Genomic DNA, 7,323 nt, shown 5'->3' on the forward strand with positions numbered 1-7,323 from the left:
TGTGGGACACCTAAAGGGTTAACAAAGTTTGTAAAATCAGTTTTGAATACCTTGAGGGGTGTAGTTTCTAGAATGGGGTAATTTTTGGGTGGTTTCTATTATGTAAGGCTAGTTTCACACTAGCATTCGTCGGTCCGCTCGTGAGCTCCGTTTGAAGAAGCTCACGAGCGGACCCGAACGCCTCCGTCCAGCCCTGATGCAGTCTGAATGGAGCGGATCCACTCAGACTGCATCAGTCTGGCGGCGTTCAGCCTCCGCTCCGCTCGCCTCCGCACGGACAGGCGGACAGCTGAACGCTGCTTGCAGCGTTCAGCTGTCCGCCTGGCCGTGCGGAGGCGAGCGGATCCGTTCAGACTTACAATGTAAGTCAATGGGAACGGATCCGCTTGAAGAGGTCACCATATGGCTCAATCTTCAAGCGGATCCGTCCCCCATTGACTTTACATTGAAAGTCTGAACGGATCCGCTCAGGCATCTTGCGCACTTAGAAAATTTTCTAAGTTATTAATGCAGACGGATCCGTACTGAACGGAGCCTCCGTCTGCATTAATATGATCGGATCCGTTCAGAACGGATCCGATCAAGCGCTAGTGTGAAAGTAGCCTAAGCCTCACAAAGTGACTTCAGACCTGAACTGGTCCTTAAAAAGTGGGTTTTTGAAAATTTCAAGATTTGCTTCTAAACTTCTAAGCCTTGTAACATCCCCAAAAAATAAAAAGTAATTCCCAAAATGATCCAACCATGAAGTAGACATATGGGGAATGTAAAGTAATAACTATTTTTGTAGGTATTACTGTGTATTATAAAAGTAAAGAAATTGAAACTTAAAAATTTGCTAATTTTTTAAAATGTTTGGTAAATTTGCAATTTTTTTATAAATAAAAATGAGCCCGATCCCTAAGGGGGTAATTGATTTCTTCTTTGGAGTTCATTGGTTACCCATCCTTTAAGGGTTCAGCCCTGTATCTGTTCAGTACACCCCTAAGATATCTATAGAAAACAGGGGCACAGGAGAAATGGCACAATTTAATATTTAAGAAAAAAAAAACACAACAATTGTTTTTTTAAAGAATCACACACACAAAAAACATTTTATTTATTATAAAATGGTCTTGGATTTCTGTGGCTCTGGCCCATTATGTGAGATGGAGGCTTTGCTTTCTCCTGGGATTCTTCTATTAAAGGAAGTTGAGTGTCGCACCTGAGGCAGATTTTCGGGGGCCACAGAGGGTCACACAGTAACACTCACGTTGTTTAGAAAAGAAAGAAAAGTAAGATTATCAAAACAGTTCCCAAACATAAGAGAAAAGCGGTCAAACTTACCTGATCTGGTCCTGTGCTGCTCGTCAGAGGTCCCTAATGGTGAAAGCCAGCCCTGGAGACTAAGGCTGGGGTCAGTGCGTCACCTCCATTTATACACACTACCAATTATGACATCATATGTAAATGAGCCATGACCCCCATTATGATGCCACAAGTAAGTGAATCATCTACCAGGATTCTAATGATGACATCACAAGTAAGGCCTCAACATGACAGCGGCCATTTTTTATGTAATAAGGTACAGACTACAGATAATGGGTTAGCACTTTGTCCTTCCAGTACGCCAGAGCAGGGGGTATCTGCAAATGGTTTGTTCTTTAATATTCTTTAATGTAATGCTAAGTTTTGTTTGCCATGTATGGGACACAGCATAGCCACGATTGGATAGCACAGCCAAGGGTTAATAATCATTGCACAGTCCTTTGCAGGAGTCTGGGTAGGTAACCAAGATCCGCCCCCAGCTCAATTAGTGGGTGATTAGTGAGAGTTGAGAGAGGAAGAAATCTGTGCCTGATGCTCCCTCCTCTCAGGCCCAAGAAACCAACTGATACTAACAGATCTCTGCAAGATCCACGGAAAGAGAGAAAGACACAGAGAGAAGGAGAGAAAAGTAGAATTTAGAGTCTGGAAGGCCAAGCACAGGAGTCAGTAATCTATGACTACAGCCATTCAGACTTTGCTGCAGTAAGGGGCCATTGTTAAGACACCCTTCACAGCTGGACACACCCTGGCATAGACATGCCATCAAACCCCTGTTTCCTGCAAAGGACATTATAGCCATTATTACCAAGGTACTGTTGCCTGCTATAGATTCCACTGAGAGTGACTAGCAAGAAAGTGTACAAAGAGGGCCATAACTCCTATCCTTGCCTAAATGCACATACCCGCTATCTGGGATAGAATTGCACAGTTGGAACTGTGTTTTGCTATAGTTAGATGTACTACAATTCCCATTTTGCTGTACAGTAAAGATTGAATTTTATTTTTCTGCTTCTGGCCTCTTTTTCTGACTTCTACACCATACGTTGTCTGTGGCGTTTCGAAAGTCAGATATATACAATCACGCACCTATGTAGAGCAACATCTATGCGCACGGGAGTGACTTGTTGAATTTGACTTTCTCCACTTACATCTTACGCATCAGACACCCAGGCGTTAATTAAGTAGCCTTTTAATCCAGAGATTGTATTACAAGATGTTGCAGGGTAATACAGATGGCAAAAGAATTATGCCAACAAAAACTCCTAACTCAGAAGATTAGGCTGCTACTCAGAAAGCTGAGCACACTCTGTGAGCCATGCATCACTGGTAAAACAGGGAGTGGCAAGGCTAAACTAACTTAAAGCCTGAAAACAGGGGGGGGGGGGGGGGGGGAAGAGAGGAGCATACCAATACACAATGCAAGATACTGGAACAGAACACTCCCCGTCGGTAGATACCACTATATATGCATACAATGGAATTGTATAAACTAACAATAGCTTGCAGATGCAAATAATGTCCATCTACCTGAAAAGGAAACATGCAATGAACATTATTCAAATCAAAAAAGGATAAGTCTTCAATTTGGGCCATAGAGCTGGTACTAGAAACAGTCTTAGAAGATGTTGAGCATCTTTGGTAGAAGGGATCTCAACATGAAAGTTCTGCAGGAATGAGTAACACAACTTCTGTAACAGGGCGGAAGAAGATCTTGGTTACTCCATCTCTCGCGGTTCTTACTTCCACCTTCCGAACCTTCCCATCCGAACTGGAGACAACTTTAGTAATAATTCCAGTAGGCCAGTCGAGACGATCAACTTGTTTGTCTCTTAACAGAACAAAATCTCCTTCTTTTAAATTAGGCTTTGGTTCTTGCCACCTTCTGCGTTCTTTCAAGAGGCAGAGGTACTCTCTTCTCCACCTTTATCTTAGACGTTCTCCTCCTTTTACAAGAGGCTGTATGGCCTTCTCCTTGACTATGGGCCAGGCTTCTTTTGGTCACCTTGTCAGGTTTCTCCTTGCCAAGGAGCCTGGCGGAGTAGTTCACCATGGGTTTATACTCCATGTCTGTGGAAGCTTTTGGAATGATCGATGACGTATTTGTAGGATCTATGTTCAGGAGCCGGGACTGTGGGAATATACTCCAGATACCGTCTCTTCTGTCCATCATGTCCTGCAGGGTCTAAGATATATTTCGCAGGGCTTTGCTGGCTGCTCCTTGATTTTCAGCTTGGGGCTCTCTTGCACATAGTAGTGGTTGGGACACTGCCTGAAGTAAGAAGTTTGTCTCCCTCTTAATACATCGGTTCTGAAGGAGTGTACTTGGCAGGGTCTGTAGGTTCTGTCCAGACATACATCCCCAACGATAACCTAACCCAATGTAAGTTTCTGGGCATATGGAGTGTTGAAAGGGCCATTGCGAAGTTCAAGGACCTTATGAGCCTCGAGAATGTCTTTACCTAGCAGGAGTAAGATCTCGGCATGGTTATCAAGAGGAGGAATCTCTCTGGCTATGTTCCTGAGGGTGATGAGGGTAATACTGTGTGGCTTCAGGTGTGGGAATCTCATCCCTTGCCTCCGGCAATTTGTCACACTCAATAAGGGTTGGAAGAGAGAGTTTCTTATCTCCTTTGATGGGCTTCAAGGTGAAACCATTAACTCTTCTTCCTGAGGTTGTCACAAGACCAGAGCATGTTCCTAGGGTGTAGGGTGTAGTTTCTTCCTCTATCCTGAACAGATCAAAGAACTTAGGGCTAGCTAGGGAACAATTACTTTGGTCATCTAGAATAGCGTACGTTCTTATGTTCTTCTCTGGTTGTGCAGTAGGAAACACATCCACGAGGCAAGTCTTGGAACAAGACTTACCGCACACAAGTCTTTCTCCGCATTCCTCTGTGCATCTGGGCGTGACGGTATTGGTTGGTCGGTCGGCACTCTCCCCGCCATGACTCTCCCTGCCTTGATCGGAATGGGGCTTGCGCCAGCTATTTGGTTCTAGGTTCCGCCTGATTGGTCCCAGGTGAACGGCGGACACATGTAGCTCACTATTATATTCAGAACACTTGACTGGAACCTCACAGTCTGTGGCGAAATGCTCAGTGGATGCACAGCATCTGAAGCAGATATTACGACTCCTTAGGAACTCCTTACGTTCCTCAAAGGGCTTTCCTATGAAGACACGGCACTTCCTTAAAGGATGTGGTTTATCATGTATAGGGCAATAACGATCAGGTTCCTTAGGGCTTTCATTTCCAATGAAAGCGGCTGCGTTAATAGTGGGCACAACCCCTGTCTTTTTTACGGAAATTAAACCTTAAGGGTCCATTTATACGTCCGCAAAATGGGTCCGCATCCGTTCCGCAATTTTGCGGAACTAGTGCAGACCCATTCATTTTCAACGGGGCCGGAATGTGCTGTCCGCATCCGCATTTGCAGATCCGCACTTCCGCATCCAGGCTTCCATTTCCGCAGATGCGGACAAGATTAGGCATTTTCTATTATAGTGACGGCGATGTGCAGTCTGCAAATTGCGAAATGCACATTGCCAGTGTCCGTGTTTTGGGGATCCGCAGAACACTTACGGACGTGTGAATGGACCCTTAGGGTTTCTCTGTCTGGGACTGAAAGTCTCGTGTCTGTTTAGTAGAGCCAAAGATGTTGGTCCCCCAAGGTGTTGAAGCTCAGATTGTTTTTGGCTCTAGCTAAGTCCTTGTTGAACTTACAGAAGAATGAAAAAGGTGGAAAGGGAATGCGATGTTGCTCCTTGTATTTTGAACCTGCTGTTGCCCATTGATCTTGAACATTGAGGGGTAATTTCTCCACAATTCGGCCCACACCATGAGAGGTATCAAGAAAGCTGAGACCTGGTAGCTGCGGGTCTCCCTTGACGATTTCAAACTCAAGAAGAAGGTCGCTTAATTCCTTGAACCCTCGATGGTCTGTATTGGATAATTCAGAAAAGTCGTATAGTCATTTAAATAAGGCACATTCAACTACTTCCGAGCCGCCGTATGTCTCTAATCTTTCCCATGCAAGACGAAGGCCTTTGACTGGTTCGTTGATGTGAACGGTTTTGAGTTTCTTAACACAGTTTGATGACCATGGACCTAGCCATCTACTTAGTAAGTCAAGTTCTAGCATAGGCGGAACACCAAGGGTTTGAACTGTTGTCTTGAAGATGGCCTTCCAACTTTTCTAATTCTCTGGGCGATCATCAAAGTTCGTAAGGCTAGTACTGATGAGGTCCCTAAGGGTGAGGTACTTAGCGATTTCTAATGCTTTATTTCTTTCCTGCATCATGGCGACTGGAACTTCTCCCTCGCTGGTGTTATTGGCACCATCTGATACCCTATTTTTGGGGGGTTGGAAGATGGAATGGAGTGGCAGCTGGGTTAAGCGTAAATGAAGGCTTCACATCTGGTAATCTTGGCGCCAGCTACTTGGTCGCTATGCGACTGGTCTGAGGAGGGTTTAATGTGATTTGATGAGCTTGAAGAGGCTTGGTCTCTAATGGCGCCTGAAATACTGTGTAAAGTGCCAGAGGTTTGAAAGAAAGAGAAATGTCCACTGGACTGGGGTCAACTGTATAGTTATCGGCTGCCTCTTTTTCTACTCGCATGAGTTCAACAGGCTGGCATGCAGAGGCCGAATCTTCTGGTGCACATGCATTGACTTTGCTTTGGTTTAGGACGAATTACAGGGTACGCCTTTCTGAGTCATTAGATATCTTGTACATAGGACGATAAGCATCTTCTTCTTCAGCAGCTTCTTCTAGAACTCTGAGTTGAGCCATGGCTACTGCTTCTTTCCTTACCTTCTGAAGGACCTCCAACTCAGCTTCGGCCTTGGCTTTGGTTGCTTGCGCTTGAGCCTGTATAGCTTCTTGATTAGCTTGATATTGGGCTTGTGTCTCTGTGACTTGTGCCTTAATGGCTGCTTCCTTTCTAATGCAGTGAGCTTGTACCTTCGCTGCTTCCGCTTTTGCCTGGTTCTTTTCTGGCAATTTGTTTACATGCAATAAAAACAATCTCTGCCCCTCCCCCTGCTCTGCTAAGGGAGTGAATACAAGTGCTGACCTGAGTGATATGTCTGTCTGCTGGTAGATACAGCAGCATGTTGTATGTGTAGGACTATAAGTCCCAGCTGTATGATGACACTGCTAATGGAGTGGATACAAGAGCTGCCCCGAGTGCTGTATAATGACACTGCTAATACACACAGGATCTTTCCCCTACCTTCTTGTGCAATGCTTTCTCTAGTCTGTCAGCTCCTGTGCCCAGAATTGTCACTGCTGCAGCTACCCAGTCTGTGCAGCTGAAGGGGTTAAGAGAGAGCAGCCCGGCAGTGAAGGGGGCGTGGCCAGCACAGTGACGTTTTGTTTACAGGCTTGTAAATAAACTTTATCAGAGCAGGGAGAGAAGCTGACATCACAGGTCATGTGACCCTCAGTGAAATCTGAGAAACCAGCCACTGGAGATAAAGTGAGTTAATTGGAAAGCTGTTACATTTGCCTAGTAAGGCTCCATTCACACTTCCACAACGTGTTTTGTGGATCCACGGATCCGCAGAACACGGACAGCGGCAATGTGCGTTCCGCATTTTGCGGACCGCACATTGCAGGCACTAATAGAATATGCCTAATATGTCCATAGAAATGAATAGGTCCGCCCCATAGAAATGAATAGGTCCGCAATTCTGCGGACGGGTGAATGGAGCCTTAGGAACATAGAAAGAATTAAAAAAATAACTCGGACAACCCCTTTAATGAGGGCTTGGAAATCCTTTTTGTTGTGTCTTCCATTTGTTACACAGCAGCTACATCTAGTGGCTAGTTCAGTCTTTCAGTAGCTTACAATGTTGGCCGGGTGCCAGAAAAGCAGTCACATGACCTCCTACTGCAGGTGGTGTTTTGATTTAAGCTTTGCAATGTATCAATATGATGGGCTCTGCCCTGTAACTTGATGGCAGGCAGATGATATTTGCCTCAGAAAACAGGGCTGAATGCAGTTCCTTGCCTGT

Source organism: Bufo gargarizans, chromosome 3 (genome assembly GCF_014858855.1).
Source record: "Bufo gargarizans isolate SCDJY-AF-19 chromosome 3, ASM1485885v1, whole genome shotgun sequence".
Lineage (NCBI taxonomy): Eukaryota > Metazoa > Chordata > Amphibia > Anura > Bufonidae > Bufo > Bufo gargarizans.